Source organism: Pongo pygmaeus, chromosome 16 (genome assembly GCF_028885625.2).
Source record: "Pongo pygmaeus isolate AG05252 chromosome 16, NHGRI_mPonPyg2-v2.0_pri, whole genome shotgun sequence".
Lineage (NCBI taxonomy): Eukaryota > Metazoa > Chordata > Mammalia > Primates > Hominidae > Pongo > Pongo pygmaeus.
Window position 1 is genome coordinate 27,025,427 of NC_072389.2, and position 13,913 is coordinate 27,039,339.

The 13,913-nt window shown below is 46.1% G+C and overlaps 1 protein-coding gene across 1 annotated transcript in view; it reads left to right on the forward strand.

The window, feature by feature from the left end:
* The first annotated feature begins 4,803 nt into the window (after positions 1-4,803).
* LOC134738398 (E3 ubiquitin-protein ligase HERC2-like) overlaps positions 4,804-13,913 on the forward strand; it is a 42,184-nt gene continuing 33,074 nt past the window's right edge. The window contains exon 1 of the transcript XR_010124100.1: positions 4,804-5,662. The gene's annotated coding sequence lies outside the window, so the exon portion shown is untranslated. The remainder of the gene's footprint in view (positions 5,663-13,913) is intronic.

Genomic DNA, 13,913 nt, shown 5'->3' on the forward strand with positions numbered 1-13,913 from the left:
CTAGGCTGGAGTACAGTGGTACAACTCTGACTCACTGCTGCCTCAACCTCACAGGCTCAAGCGATCCTTCTGGCTCAGCCTCCTTAGTAGCTGGGACTACAGGTGCCTGCCACATGCCTGGCTAATTTTTAAATTTCTCTGTAGAGACAGGGTTTTATTACTTTATTACCAGGCTGGTTTTGAACTCCTGGGATGAAGCAGTCTTCCTTGTTCAGCCCCTGAAAGTGTTGGGATTATAGGTGCAACACACAACTTCTGGCCACATTTTCTTTTTCCTTTTTTCTTTTTTTTTTTGAGATGGAGTCTCGCACTGTTGCCCGGGCTGGAGTGCAATGGCGCAATCTTGGCTCACTGCAACCTCCGCCTCCTGGGTTCATGTGATTCTCCTGCCTCAGCCTCCCAAGTAGCTGGGATTACAGGCATACGCCACCACGCCCGGCTAATTTTTGTATTTTTGGGAGAGACAGGGTTTCTCCTGTTGGTCAGGCTGGTCTCGAACTCCCGACCTCAGGTGGTCCACTTGCCTTAGCCTCCCAAAGTGCTGGGATTACAGGCATGAGCCACTGTGCCTGGCCAACTTTTTCTTTTTCTTAATGATGTGTTTGTAAGACTAATAGTTCTTAATTTTTATGAAATCCAGTTTATCAATTTGTTCTTTTTATGGACTGTGATTTGCTGTCATAGCTAAGAAGTTTTGCTTAAGCCAGTGTCACAAAGTTGTTTTTTTTTTTCTTTTAATCTGCGACAGAGTCTCACTGTCATCCAGGCTGGAGTGCAGTGGCGCAATCTTGGCTCACTGCAACCTCCACCTCTCGGGTACAAGTGATTCTTGTGCCTCAGTCTCCCAAGTAGCCAAGATACCAGGCATGCACCACTATGCCCAGCTAACTTTTGCATTTTTAGTAGAGACAGGGTTTCACCATGTTGGCCAGGCTGTTCTCAAACTCCTGGTCTCAGATGATCCACCTGCCTTGGCTTCCCAAACTCTCAACGTGCTGGGATTACAGGTGTGAGCCACCGCACCTGGCCAGTGTCACAAAGAATTTTAGTTCTATGTTTTCTTCATAGAATTTTTTAGTTTTACATTTCACTATTAGGTCTACAATCTATTTTGTATTAATTTTTGCATATGATGTGAGGTATAGAGAAGGAATTTTTTTATTTTTGGTTTTTTAAATTTATGGATTTTTTTCCCTTTTTTCCTAGGAAAGCTATTATCTTTGAGAGTAGGAAATTTTACCAGTTTTGGTACAGTGTAAGAAATGGGAGTCATTTTTTAGTGCTCTTGGCTTACCCTATTTTCCTGCAATAGGGTGATCACATCATTGTTTAGATTGCTCAGGTTTAATAATAGCTACCATGCCTGTAATCCCAGCACTTTGGGAGGCTAAGCGGGGTGGATTATTTAAGGTCAGAAGTTTGAGATCAGCCTGGCCAATGTGGCGATACATCATCTCTACTAAAAACACAAAAATTAGCCAGGCGTGGTGGTGGGCACCTGTAATCCCACGTACTTGGGAGGCTGAGGCACAAGAATCACTTGGTCCCAGGAGGTGGAGGTTGCAGTGAGCTGACATCATGCCACTGCACTCCATCCTGGTCAACAGAGGGAGACTGAGTCTCAAAAAAAGAAAAAAAAAAAAGCTACCAGTTATTCAGCATTAGGTAGTGTTTTGCCTGTTTACATATTCAAATATTTTTCTTAAAATATTTATTTGCTGGATGTGCTCAGTGTTTATAGATAAAACAGGTGATTTGAACGAGCTTCCGTTTCCAGCAGTTGCCCACAGGAGGATTCATGTTGAGGTCTGTTTGGCTGTCAAGCTTAGGCTCTTTTCCTTATGTTGCACTGCATTTCACAGAGAGAGGTCTGTGGTTTTTTTTTTTCTGAGAAGAGTCTCCTTCTGTGGTCCGGGCTGGAGTACAGTGGTGCAATCTCAGCTCACTGCAACCTCCATCTCCCAGGTGCAAGAGATTCTCATGCCTCAGCCTCCGCAGTAGTTGGGATTACAGGCGCCTGCCACCACACCCAGCTAATTGTTTTGTATTTCTAGTAGAGACGGTGTCTTGCTGTGTTCCCCAGGCTAGTCTTGAACTCCTGGCCTCCAGTCATCCAACTGCCTTAGCCTCCCAAGTGCTGGGAGCACTGCTCCTGGCCTGTTTTTGACTTTTTATTACAAAAATCTTAAGACATACACCAGGGTAGAACAATGTAAAGAATCTCCATGTTGGCCGGGTGCGGTGGCTCATGCCTGTAATCCCAGCACTTTGGGAGGCCAAGGCGGGCAGATCACGAGCTCAGGAGATCAAGACCATCCTGGCTAACATGATGAAACCCCGTCTCTACTAAAAATACAAAAAGAAATTAGCTGGGCGTGGTGGCGGGCACCTGTAGTCCCAGCTACTCGGGAGGCTGAGGCAGGAGAATGGTGTGAACCTGGGAGGCAGAGCTTGCAGTGAGCGGAGATCGTGCCACTGCACTCCAGCCTGGGTGACAGAGCAAGACTCCGTCTCAAAAAAAAAAAAAATGTTCATTGCCATTTTTATTCATAAGAGCCCCAAATGAAAACAACCTAAATGTCCATCAACAGGAGAGTGAATAAGTGGTGATAGTCACATCATGGAATACTACATAGCCAAAAAAGAAAAATGAAGTGGTAGGAACGTTCAACAACATGGGTGAATAGAGGGAGCCAGGTATGAGAAACAGTGCACTGTACCAGCCCACTTAGATGAAGCGCAGGAAGGCAGAACTGACGATGATTGAAGTCAGAAGAGTAGTTTCCTTTGTGGGAAAGTTAGATCAGGAAGGAGCTCTCTGGGGTACTAGAAATCTGCCGTATCTTGGCTGGATGCAATGGCTCACGCCTGTAATCCCAGCACTTCGGGAGGCCTAGGTGAGAGGGTCGCTTGAGCCCAGGAGTTAGAGACCAGCCTGGGCAACATAGTGAGATCCCATCTCTACAAAAAGTTAAAAATTAGCATGGCATGCTGGTGTGCGCCTGTAGTCTCAGCTACTCAGGAGGCTGAGGCAGGAGGATTGCTTGAGCTCAACAGTTTGAGGCTGCAGTGAGCTATGATTGTGTCAGTGCACCGCAGCCTATCACTTCAGTGACTGAGCAAGACCAGTCACAAGAAGTAAGGAAGGAAGGAGAAAAGAAAGGAAAGGCTGAGCGCAGTGTTTCACATCTGTAATCCCAGCACTTTGGGAGGCCAAGGCAGCTGGATCACTTGAGGCTAGGAGTTTGAGACCAGCCTGGACAACACGGCAAAACCAAAAATACAAAAATTAGCCAGGCATGTTGGTACATGCCTGTAATCCCAGCTACTCAGGAGGTTGAGGCATGAAAATTCCTTGAACTCGGCAGGCGGAGGTTGCAGTGAGCTGAGATTGCGTCACTGCACTCCAGCCTGGGTGACAGAGCAAGTGTCTGTCTCAAAAAAAAAAAAAAAAAAAGTGAAAAAAAGAAAGAAAATAAATTTACCATATCTTGACCTAGGTGAGGCTATCACATACGTTGATATATATTGGAATATATGTGTGTGTGTGTGTCTCAGTGTATATGCCAAGATGCACATTAACAGATTCCTGCCAGGCACTGTGGCTCACGCCTATAATCCAAGCTCTTTGAGAGGCTGAAGTGGGCAGATCACGAGGTCAGGAGTTTGGGACCAGCCTGGCCAATGTGATGAAAGACCTCTCTACTAAAAATACAAAAATGAGCCAGGCATGGTGGTGCGCTCCTGTAATCCCAGCTACTCAGAGGGCTGAGGCAGAGGAATCGCTTGAACTCAGGAGGCTGGGGTGACAGTGAGCCCAGATTAGGCCTCTGCACTCCAGTCTGGGTGATAGAGTGAGCCTCTGTCCCAGAAAAAAAAAAAAAAAAAAAGATTCCATTAGTAAACAGAATGATTGAATTATAAAAATCACCATTTTGGGCCAGGCGCAGTGGCTCACGCCTATAATCCTGGGATGATACTTTGGGAGGCTGAGGTGGGCGGATCACGAGGTCAGGAGATCGAGACCATCCTGGCTAACACAGTGAAACCCCATCTCTACTAAAAATACAAAAAATTAGCTGGTCATGGTGGCAGGAACCTGTAGTCCCAGCTACATGGGAGGCTGAGGCAGGAGAATGGCATGAACCCGGGAGGTGGAGCTTGCAGTGAGCTGAGATCGCGCCACTGCACTCCAGCCTGAGTGACAGGGCAAGACTCTGTCTCAAAAAAAAAAAAAAAAAAAAACACCATTTTGGCCAGGCGCCGCAACTCATGCCTGTAATCCTGGGATGACACTTTGGGAGGCCAAGGAGGGTGGATCATGAAGTCAGGAGTTCAAGACCAGCCTGACCAATATGGTGAAACACTGTCTTTACTAAAAATACAAAAATTAGCAGCCATGGTGGCATGGGCCTGTAATCCCAGCTACTCAGGAGGCTGTGCCAGAAGAATTGCTTGAACCTGGGAGGCAGAGGTTGCAGTGAGCCAAGATTGTGCCACTGCACTCCAGCCTGGGCGACAGAGCAAGACTCCGTCTCAAAAAAAAAAAAAAAAAAAGAAAAGAAAAAGACTCTGGGTTGATACCTGGAAGAATCGTATCTTATTTGCTCCCCAGAATCCTTATAATGGAAAGTGACACATGAGAAATTGAACCACGGAGAAATACGAACATTTCTGGATTCTGAATATTTGTTGGGCAGAGTCTTTAGTACCATTTTTCCTCCACCAACAAACCTGACTTCCATGTTTCTTCCCTTTGCCTACAAGCAGTTAACATCTCAATAACTTCTCTCCCGGAATAAAGGAATATAAGTTAAAGTAGGCAAGTGATCTGCCTGCCTTGGTCTCCCAAAGTGCTGGGATTACAGGCGTAAGCCACCTCACCCAGCCACCATAAATACTTTCATTACGGATGTTCTCAAACACACAGATAAAGAAGGGAGAAAGCATGCAATTCACATAACTTTATATACACTACCCACGTTAATCAGTTAGCAACTTCCTGCTGATCTTTCAACTTTTAATCTTGCTAGGAAAGGCAGTCACGTGTGTGCAATCTTTTGACCCCTGTTTGGCAGCATTAGAATAGGCCTTGGGTGGCCAGGTGCAGTGGCTCAAGCCTGTAATGCGAGCACTTTGGGAAGCAAAGGCAGGCGGATCACAAGGTCAAGAAATAGAGACCATCCTGGCCAACATGGTGAAACCCCATCTCTACTCAAAATACAAAAATTAGCTTGGTGTGGTGGCGCACACCTGTGGTCCCAGCTATGTGGGAGGCTGAGGCAGGAGAATCACTTGAACCTGGGAGGCAGAGGTTGCAGTGAGCCGATATCATGCCACTGCACTCCAGCCTGGCAACAGAGTGGGACTCCGTCTCAAAAAAAAAAAAGCCCTTGCAACTTGGACTGGGTTTATTTCCCTGTGTGGTAATATCTTTCTCTGTTTCAGACTCAATATTGTCTTCTTTGTTCTTCTAAAGCATGTGCTTTATGTAGTACTTGGCCAACCTCACTATTCCATCTTTCCTGGTGGGGAGGACACAGGATCTTTTGTCTACAGCACAGGAGAGGTGCAAGCCGAACACCACCCCGTGTAGACTGAAGGTTGCCTTGGGAGACTGATGCCCACTATTGAAGCTGATCTTGCCCTGCCTCTTCTCAATGTGAGTAAAGTGTTGTTCACCGCCTATATGAGTTGGGTCTTTCTTGGTGACCATGACATCTGCAAACTATGGAGTGAGTTGACATTCTGAGACTGCTACACCTGTACTCCTGGTGCCAGGCATTGTTTTGTTTTTGTTTTGTTTTACTTTGTTTTGTTTTGTTTTAGGTGGAGTCTCACTCTGTTGCCCAGGCTGGAGTGCAGTGGCATGATCTCGATCCCAGCTCACTGCAACCTCCGCCTCCCAGGTTCAAGCAATTCTCCCGCCTCAGCCTCCCAAGTAGCTGGGACTAGAGGCGCATGATGCCATGCCCAGCTAATTTTTTTTTAATTTTTAGTAGAGATAGTGTTTCACCGTGTTAGCCAGGATGGTCTCGATCTCCTGACCTTGTGATCCTCCCGCCTGGGCCCCCCAAAGTGCTGGGATTACAGGCATGAGCCACTGTGCCCAGCCAATGGCAGGCATTGTTATGCCTTTTTTTTAGACAGAGTCTCACTCTGATGCCAGGCTAATTCTCCTGCCTCAGTCTCCCGAGTAGCTGGGATTACAGGCATGTGCCACCACGCCCAGCTAATTTTTGTATTTTTAGTAGAGACGGGGATTGACCATGTTGGCCAGGAGGGTCTCAATCTCCTGACCTTGTGATCCGCCCTCCTCGGCCTCCCAAAGTGCTGGGATTACAGGTGTGAGCCACTGTGCCTAGCCTTTTTTTTTTTTTTTTTTTTTTTTTTTGAAGAGAAGAGGTCTTACCATGTTGCCCAGGCTGGAGTGCAGTGACTATTCATATGCATGAATATAGAACACTACAGCCCAGCCTCAAACACTCCCCTGCCTCAAGTGATCCTCCTGCCTCAGCCTCCCAAGTAGCTGGGACTATAGGTGTGAGCAACCACACCCAGCTGTTATTCTATTTGCTATCCTCCTTGGGGTGGTAACAGGTGTCATCTGTTGGCAAATCTATATCCACTCTTGCTCACACACTCACTTTTTTCCTTATGAGATTTTTAAAAGTGTAAATCCCCAACATAATCATTTAAGCTATAAATACTTTAGTAGTTATCTGTAATAAAGACATTAACCTAACCACAATTTTACCATCACACCCAACAAAATCAACAATCCTTCCTTAACATTATTTATACCCTATTTGTGTTTAATTATTCTTGATTGTGGCCTCAGACATTAAAATAGAATAACATTTAATGCCAAAGACAATGGGACAACACCTACAATGTTTTAGAAAAAGAAAGTATGGGCTGAAGCCAGGAATGGTGGCCCACACCTGTAATCCCAGCACTGTGGGAGGCCAGGGCAGGCGGATCACCTGATGTTGGGAATTCGAGACCGGCCTGACCAACATGGAGAAACCCCATCTCTACTAAAAATACAAAATTAGACAGGCATGGTGGTACATTCCTGTAATCCCAGCTACTCGGAAGGCTGAGGCAGGAGAATCACTTGAACCCGGGAGGCAGAGGTTGCAGTGAGCCGAGATCGTGCCATTGCACCCCAGCCTGGGCAACAAGAGCAAAATTCCATCTCAAAAAGCCTGGACTTCAGAAGTATATTTAAAAAGAAGAAGCAACCACTTCATACCTACTAGGATGACAAAAAAAAAAAACCCACAACAACAACAAGGAAAAGAAAAAAGGCACCTAGAAAATAACAAGTATTGGTGAGAACATGGAAAACACGGAGCCAACACATTGCTGGTGGCAATGTAAAATGACGCCACCGCTGTGGAAAAATTTGGCAGGTTCCTAAAAAATTTAAGCATAGAATTACTATGACTCAGCAATTCCCCTCCTAGGTATGTCCTCAAAATAATTTAAATCTGGGACTCATACAGATACGTTTACATAAGTGTTCATTGCAGTGAGCATTTTGGCTCACTGCAACCTCCCCCTCCTGGGTTCAAGCGATTCTCCTGCCTCAACCTCCCGAGTACCTCTCAGAGTTGTGCATTCCTGGGGTGCTCTTCCGGAGCCTGCTGCGGCTTAAACCTGCACCAAATGAATACAAGTGATCTTCAGTATGGCGAACACGCACGGCAGATCCAAAACCAAGCCCTGGATGGGCCATGGCCACTTCCCAGGTGGATGCACTGCAGCCCTGCACTCCTTAGTGCTCTGCGAGGCAGAGCTTTTTGCCGGTGTGGTTTGTGCTGGGAGGCCCCGGACGGGACAGTTTTGCCGATGCAGGATGTGGCAGGCTGTGAAACAGTCCATTTCCATTGCTTCCAGAGGGACTGAGAAAGTCTTGTGGTTCTTGGCCATATTCTCAGGAGAAGAATATTAAGAGCTGTCTGGGAAGGATGTGGCCCCCGAGTCATGGGTTGTGAGAGAAAGTGAACTCATGTAATAATTTACATTGCAGAATGCAGGTGAAACTTTCTCTGAGCAAGCCAGGTGTGGCTTCAGAGAAGAGATAAAGGGCCTAACAGTCTCGAATGAAAATATAAAATCAAGGATAGTTTAAGGAATTCAGCTTTGAAGTAAAAGCATAGCGGTCTTCCCATACAATTTAATTAAATAGAATTAAATAAAACCAAGTATGATTTCCCAAGGAAGCAGATGTGTCTGTCTCTAAGGCACACACATACACACACACCGCAGCCACACTTCAGGGAGCACCTGTCCATATGACAGGTCCCAGGACTGCGTGAGATGGTCAATGCACATGACCTTATTAATAGGATGGCCCGAGAAAGCACATCACCCCCCAATCCACGGCCCTAGCATCAGCATGAGGAAAACACCACACAAACCGGAGTAGAGGAACATCTTGCAGTACACCTGACCAGTCCTCTGTGAAGGTCATGGAATCTGAAAGCATGTCACAACCAGGAGAATCCTAAGAACACGTGAACACCAAATGGAAGACATTAGGGAAAAATGAAGGAAAGCTGATTACAGGCTTTAGTTTTCTAAAAAATTGAGGAAAACTGTGTTATTTCAACCCAGCTCATGTGGCTCAAAGGAATTGATGAATAAGAAAATAAACAACAGATCAGCCTTTTAAAAAAAAATGATAGGCCAGGCGCAGTGGCTCACGCCTGTAATCCCAGCACTTTGGGAGGCTGAGGCAGGTGGGTCACCTGAGGTCAGGAGTTTGAGACCACCCTGGCCAACATGGTAAAAATACAAAAATTAGCTAGGCATGGTGGCAGGCACCTGTAATCTCAGCTACTCCGGAGGCTAAGGCAGGAGAATCGCTTGAACCCAGGAGAGGGAGGTTGCAGTGAACAGAAATCATGCCATTGCACTCCAGCCTGAGCGACAAGAGCAAGACTCCGTCTAAAAAAAAAAAAAAAATGCTGGGCGCGGTGGCTCAAGCCTGTAATCCCAGCACTTTGGGAGGCTGAGACAGGTGGATCAGGAGGTCAGGAGATCGAGACCATCCTGGCTAACACGGTGAAACCCCGTCTCTACTAAAAATACAAAAAAAAAAAATTTAGCCAGGCGTGCTGGCGGGCACCTGTAGTCCCAGCTACGCGGGAGGCTGAAGCAGGAGAATGGCATGAACCTGGGAGGCAGAGCTTACAGTGAGCAGAGATCGTGCCACTGCACTCCAGCCTGGGTGACAGAGCAAGACTCTGTCTCAAAAAAAAAAAAAAAAAAAGATAGATGCTGTTTCTTGTCCCTATATACTATGCTTTCATTTACTTATTTATTTTTAATTATTATTTTTTGAGACTGAGTTTTGCTTTTGTTGCCCAGGCTGGAGTGCAATGGTGTGATCTCGGCTCACTGCAACCTCTGCCTCCCGGATTCAAGCGATTTGCCTGCCTCAGCCTCCCGAGTAGCTGGGATTACAGGCATGCACCACCATGCCTGGCTAATTTTGTGTTTTTAGTAGAGACGAGTTTCTCCATATTGGTCAGGCTGGTCTCGAACTTCCAACCCAAGGTAATCCACCCACCTTGACCTCCCAAAGTGCTGGGATTACAGGCGTGAGCCACCACGCCCGGCCTTGATGAAGCTCTTATAATGTACCACGCATTGTGTAGGTGTTGAGAATACAGCAGTTTTAAAATCTACTCGCCGTAAAATCCTTTTCTACATCTGTGGCAAGCAGCAGAATTGACCAGTACGAAATGACAGAAATAGAGGATGAGGAGGAGAGGGGAGATACGCAAGCACCAGAGAGGGAAGTTCTTGCTTTAAGGGAGACCTAGCGTGACAGTCCTTATGCTGGAAAAAGTTGTGTCTCACTGAAAGTTTAAGCTTTAAACTTTTTTAAATAAATTTTTTGATGGATTCAGGGGTACAAATGCAGTTGCGTTACACGGATATATTGCACAGTGGTGAAGTCTGGGCTTTTAGTGTAACATCACCTGAATATAATATTTCATCCCTCCCACCCTTCCCTTCAGGTTAACCCAGCTAGCCTGAATCAGTGGCACTGGGTGGTCACTGGCGAAGTATGAAATTAATGAAGGTACTTGATCTCTCAAGTCGCCCGCTTGGCCCTCTTCCAAGTCTACTTTACCTTTCATTCCTATTCATTTGGAGTTTCCAATGTCTGTTATTCCACTCTGTATGTCTGAAAGTCAAAAACCGCATGTTCTCACTTATAAGTGGGAGCTAAACAATGAAACTTTAAATGAATTGCCAGGTGCTAGCATTTCTAGATTTGAGATTCTAGAGAGTCTCATCTTCAGGGGAGTCAAGTTCTGGTCACAGTCCTTCTACTGGGGGGGTTTGAGGCATGGCTTCCTCTTTCACTTTTTTTTTTTTTTTTGAGACGGAGTCTTGCTCTGGCGCCCAGGCTGGAGTGCAGTGGTGCCATCTCGGCTCACTGTAATCTCTGCCTCCCGGGTTCAAGCGATTCTCCTGCCTCGGCCTCCCCAGTAGCTTGATTACAGGCGTCCACCACCACACCTGGCTAATTTTTGTATTTTGAGTAGAGGCAGGGTTTCACCATATTGGCCAGGGTGGTCTTGATCCACCCGCCTCAACCTCCCAAAGTGCTGGGATTACAGGTGTGAGCCACCTCACCCGGCCTTCTTTCAGTTGTAGAGGAACTTTCCAGAGAATCAGCCAGACACACAGTACAAGTCCCAGTAGGCCAGGGAGCGTCCTCTACAGCATAGGCTCAGATGGGACCTCCTGCCTTCTTTGCCATGCTTTTGGATGACATAGTCCAGGGAGCGTGCTACAGCATAGGCTCGGATGGGACCGCCTGCCTTCTTTGCCATGCTTTTGGATGACATAGTCCAGGGAGCATGCTCTACAGCATAGGCTCGGATGGGGCTGCCTGCAAACTTCTTTGCCATGCTTTTGGATGACATGCTGTGGGAAGCAGGCAGGGAGGCAGGTGGGTCACGTTCTGTGTCAGAGCCCCATTGAAGCAGGGCTTATGGAAGAGAAACATTCACAGGATGTGAAGACATTTGTGGAAAGCCCATGGCAACATTAGAATAGCAGTGCCATCACTCAGCAGGTGCAGCAGAGGCTGAGTGTGCCTGGGTGGGTGAGGATGGGCCCAAAGTCAGGCTGCGCAGGAGGGCTGCCATTGAGGGGTTCGCATGGCTGCCCTGGGACAGGCTTCCTGGGGACAGTCTCAGGAAAGTTGTGTGTTTAGAATTTACTGAAGGCTTTTAAGAATTGGGTGGGAGCCAGGCATAGTGGCTCACACTTGTAATCCCAGCACCTTGGGAGGCCGAAGTGGGCAGATCGCCTGAGGTCAGGAGTTTGAGACCAGCATGGCCAACATGGTGAAACCTTGTCTCTACTAAAAATACAGAAATTAGCCAGGTATGGTGGTGGGCACCTGTAATACCAGCTACTCGGGAGGCTGAGGCAGGAGGTTACAATGAGCTGAGATCGCGCCGTTCCACTCCAGCCTGGGCAACAAGAGCATAACTCCATCTTAAAAAAAAAAAAAAAAAAAAAGATCTGGGTACCTCTCTATTACCAGTCCAAAGAGGACAGGATTCATTCCAGCCAAGGACATGAGAAAGAGGAATGGAACTGGGTGGTGACGAGCAGGACAGCAGAGGTGCTGACCAAGTAACAAATACAATGAGTCTGTGAAAATCACTGACATGATGGACCAGAGGGTGGAGAGAAGGTCAGACCAGGTTGCTCATCTGTAACACTGAATCTGTTTTATTTTTGACAAAGACATTTGGGGGATCCCAGCATCTTCTCCTTCCCTTAATTTGGCATACTTAACTGTGTTAGTTTTTTCTTACAGCTCTTCACAAGTTATATACCTTGTAGCTTAAAACAACACATGCATATCGTCTTACAGTTCTGGAGGTTAGAAGTTCCACACAGGCTTTACTTGGCTAAAATCAAGGTGCAGACAGGATTAGGTCCCTCTGGAAGCTCCTGGGAAGAGTCTCATCCCTGCTCTTTCGGTTTCTAGAGGCCGCCTTTGTATCTTGCCTCGTGGCTCCTTCCTCCATCTTTGAAGCCAGCAATGTCACTTCTCTCGCCACTCATCCATCATCATAGCTTACTCTCTGACTCTGACACTCCTGTCACCCTCTTGGAAGGACCTTCGTGACTGATTTGGGCCCACATGGACAATCCAGGGTCAGCTCCCTCTCTCAAGATCCTTAGTTGCCTCCTCAGAGCCCTTTTTGCCATGTAAGGTGGCACAGTCAGGTTTCAAGGTGAGGACGTGGATATCTTTGGGCATTCTGCTTACCACATCCACTTACCATTTTACCAAGTGAGGCAGTTCATAAAAGCCAACTCCTGGCTTTTAATCACTATCCTACTGTTCTACCTCAATTCACCTTGAGTTATTCCTGTATTTTTCAGAAAGTTTCTCCCTGCTCACCCCCAACAAATGTTTTGGAAAATGCCCTACTACATTTGTAGGTCATCAATGGCCTTGAATAAACTAAATAATGTTAATTGAAAAGTATTCATATAATAGAAATGCTTTAATGGCAGGGAATGCCACTATTCATTTTGGAAGGACAAAGGGCAGTTTTAACTAGTGATAGGGGGTTGAGGTAAAGAAAAAATGATCATCTGCTTTGCTGTTCTGATGCTTTTGTTGTAACAAAACCAAAACATACAAGAGTAATTGGGGAACAATTTATACATAAGAAAACTATTTGATTTCCTAATACATGATTTTTTAAAATACTGTTTTAAAGCTGTTGAAGTCTTGTCATTGTTGCAGAGGCCCATGCTTCTGTAACAATGACAAGACTTCAACAGCTTTACTGGGGTTTAATTGACATATAATAAACTGCACATATATAAAATGTATGATTTGGTAAGTTTTGACAAGTGTCTTATGATGAAAACATTGCCATAAACAAAACAGTGAACATCCCCATCACACCAAAGTTTCTTTTTGACCCACTGCAATCCCTTCACCCTCTTTGCCTCCTCTACTCCTAGGGACCCATTCATCTGCTTTCTGTCACTATACATGGGCTTCCATTTCCTAGGCTTTTATATAAATGTAATCGTTGAGTACACACTGTTTTTTTGGTCTGCTTGTTTCACTTACATAATTATTTTGAGACTCAGCTATGTTAAGGCATATATCAATAGTTCATTCCCCCCAGCTTTTTTTTTTTTTTTCTGAGGTTTTTTTTCTGAGGAGTTTCACTCTTGTCGCCCAGGCTGGGGTGCAATGGTGCGACCTCAGCTCACTGCAACCTCTGCTTCCTGGGTTCAAGCAATTCTTCTGCCTCAGCCTCCCAAGTAGCTGGAATTACAAGTGCCTGCCACCACGCTTGGCTAATTTTTGCATTTTTAGTAGAGATGGGGTTTCGCCATGTTGGCCAGCTGGTCTCAAACTCCTGACCTCAGGTGATCTGCCCGCCTCAGTCTCCCAAAGTGCTGGGATTGCAGGCATGCACCATTGCACTTGACCAGTTCATTCCCTTTTATTGCTGAGTAGTGTTCTATTATATACATGTGCCACTGTTTGTTTATCCTGTTGATGGACATTTGGGTTGCTTTCAGAGTTTTAGCTATTACAAATAAAGTTGCTATGCAATATTCAGTTACAAGTTTTTTTTGTCTTTTTTTTTTGAGATGGAGTCTCGCTCTGTTGCCCAGGCTGGAGTGCAGTGGCATGATCTTGGCTCGCTGCAAGCTCTGGCTCCCTGGTTCACGCCATTCTCCTGCCTCAGCCTCCCCAGTAGCTGGGACTATAGGCACCCGCCACCACACCCGGCTAATTTTTTTTGTATTTTTAATAGAGACAGGCTTTCACCGTGTTAGCCAGGATGGTCTTGATCTCCTGACCTCATGATCCATCCGTCTCTGCC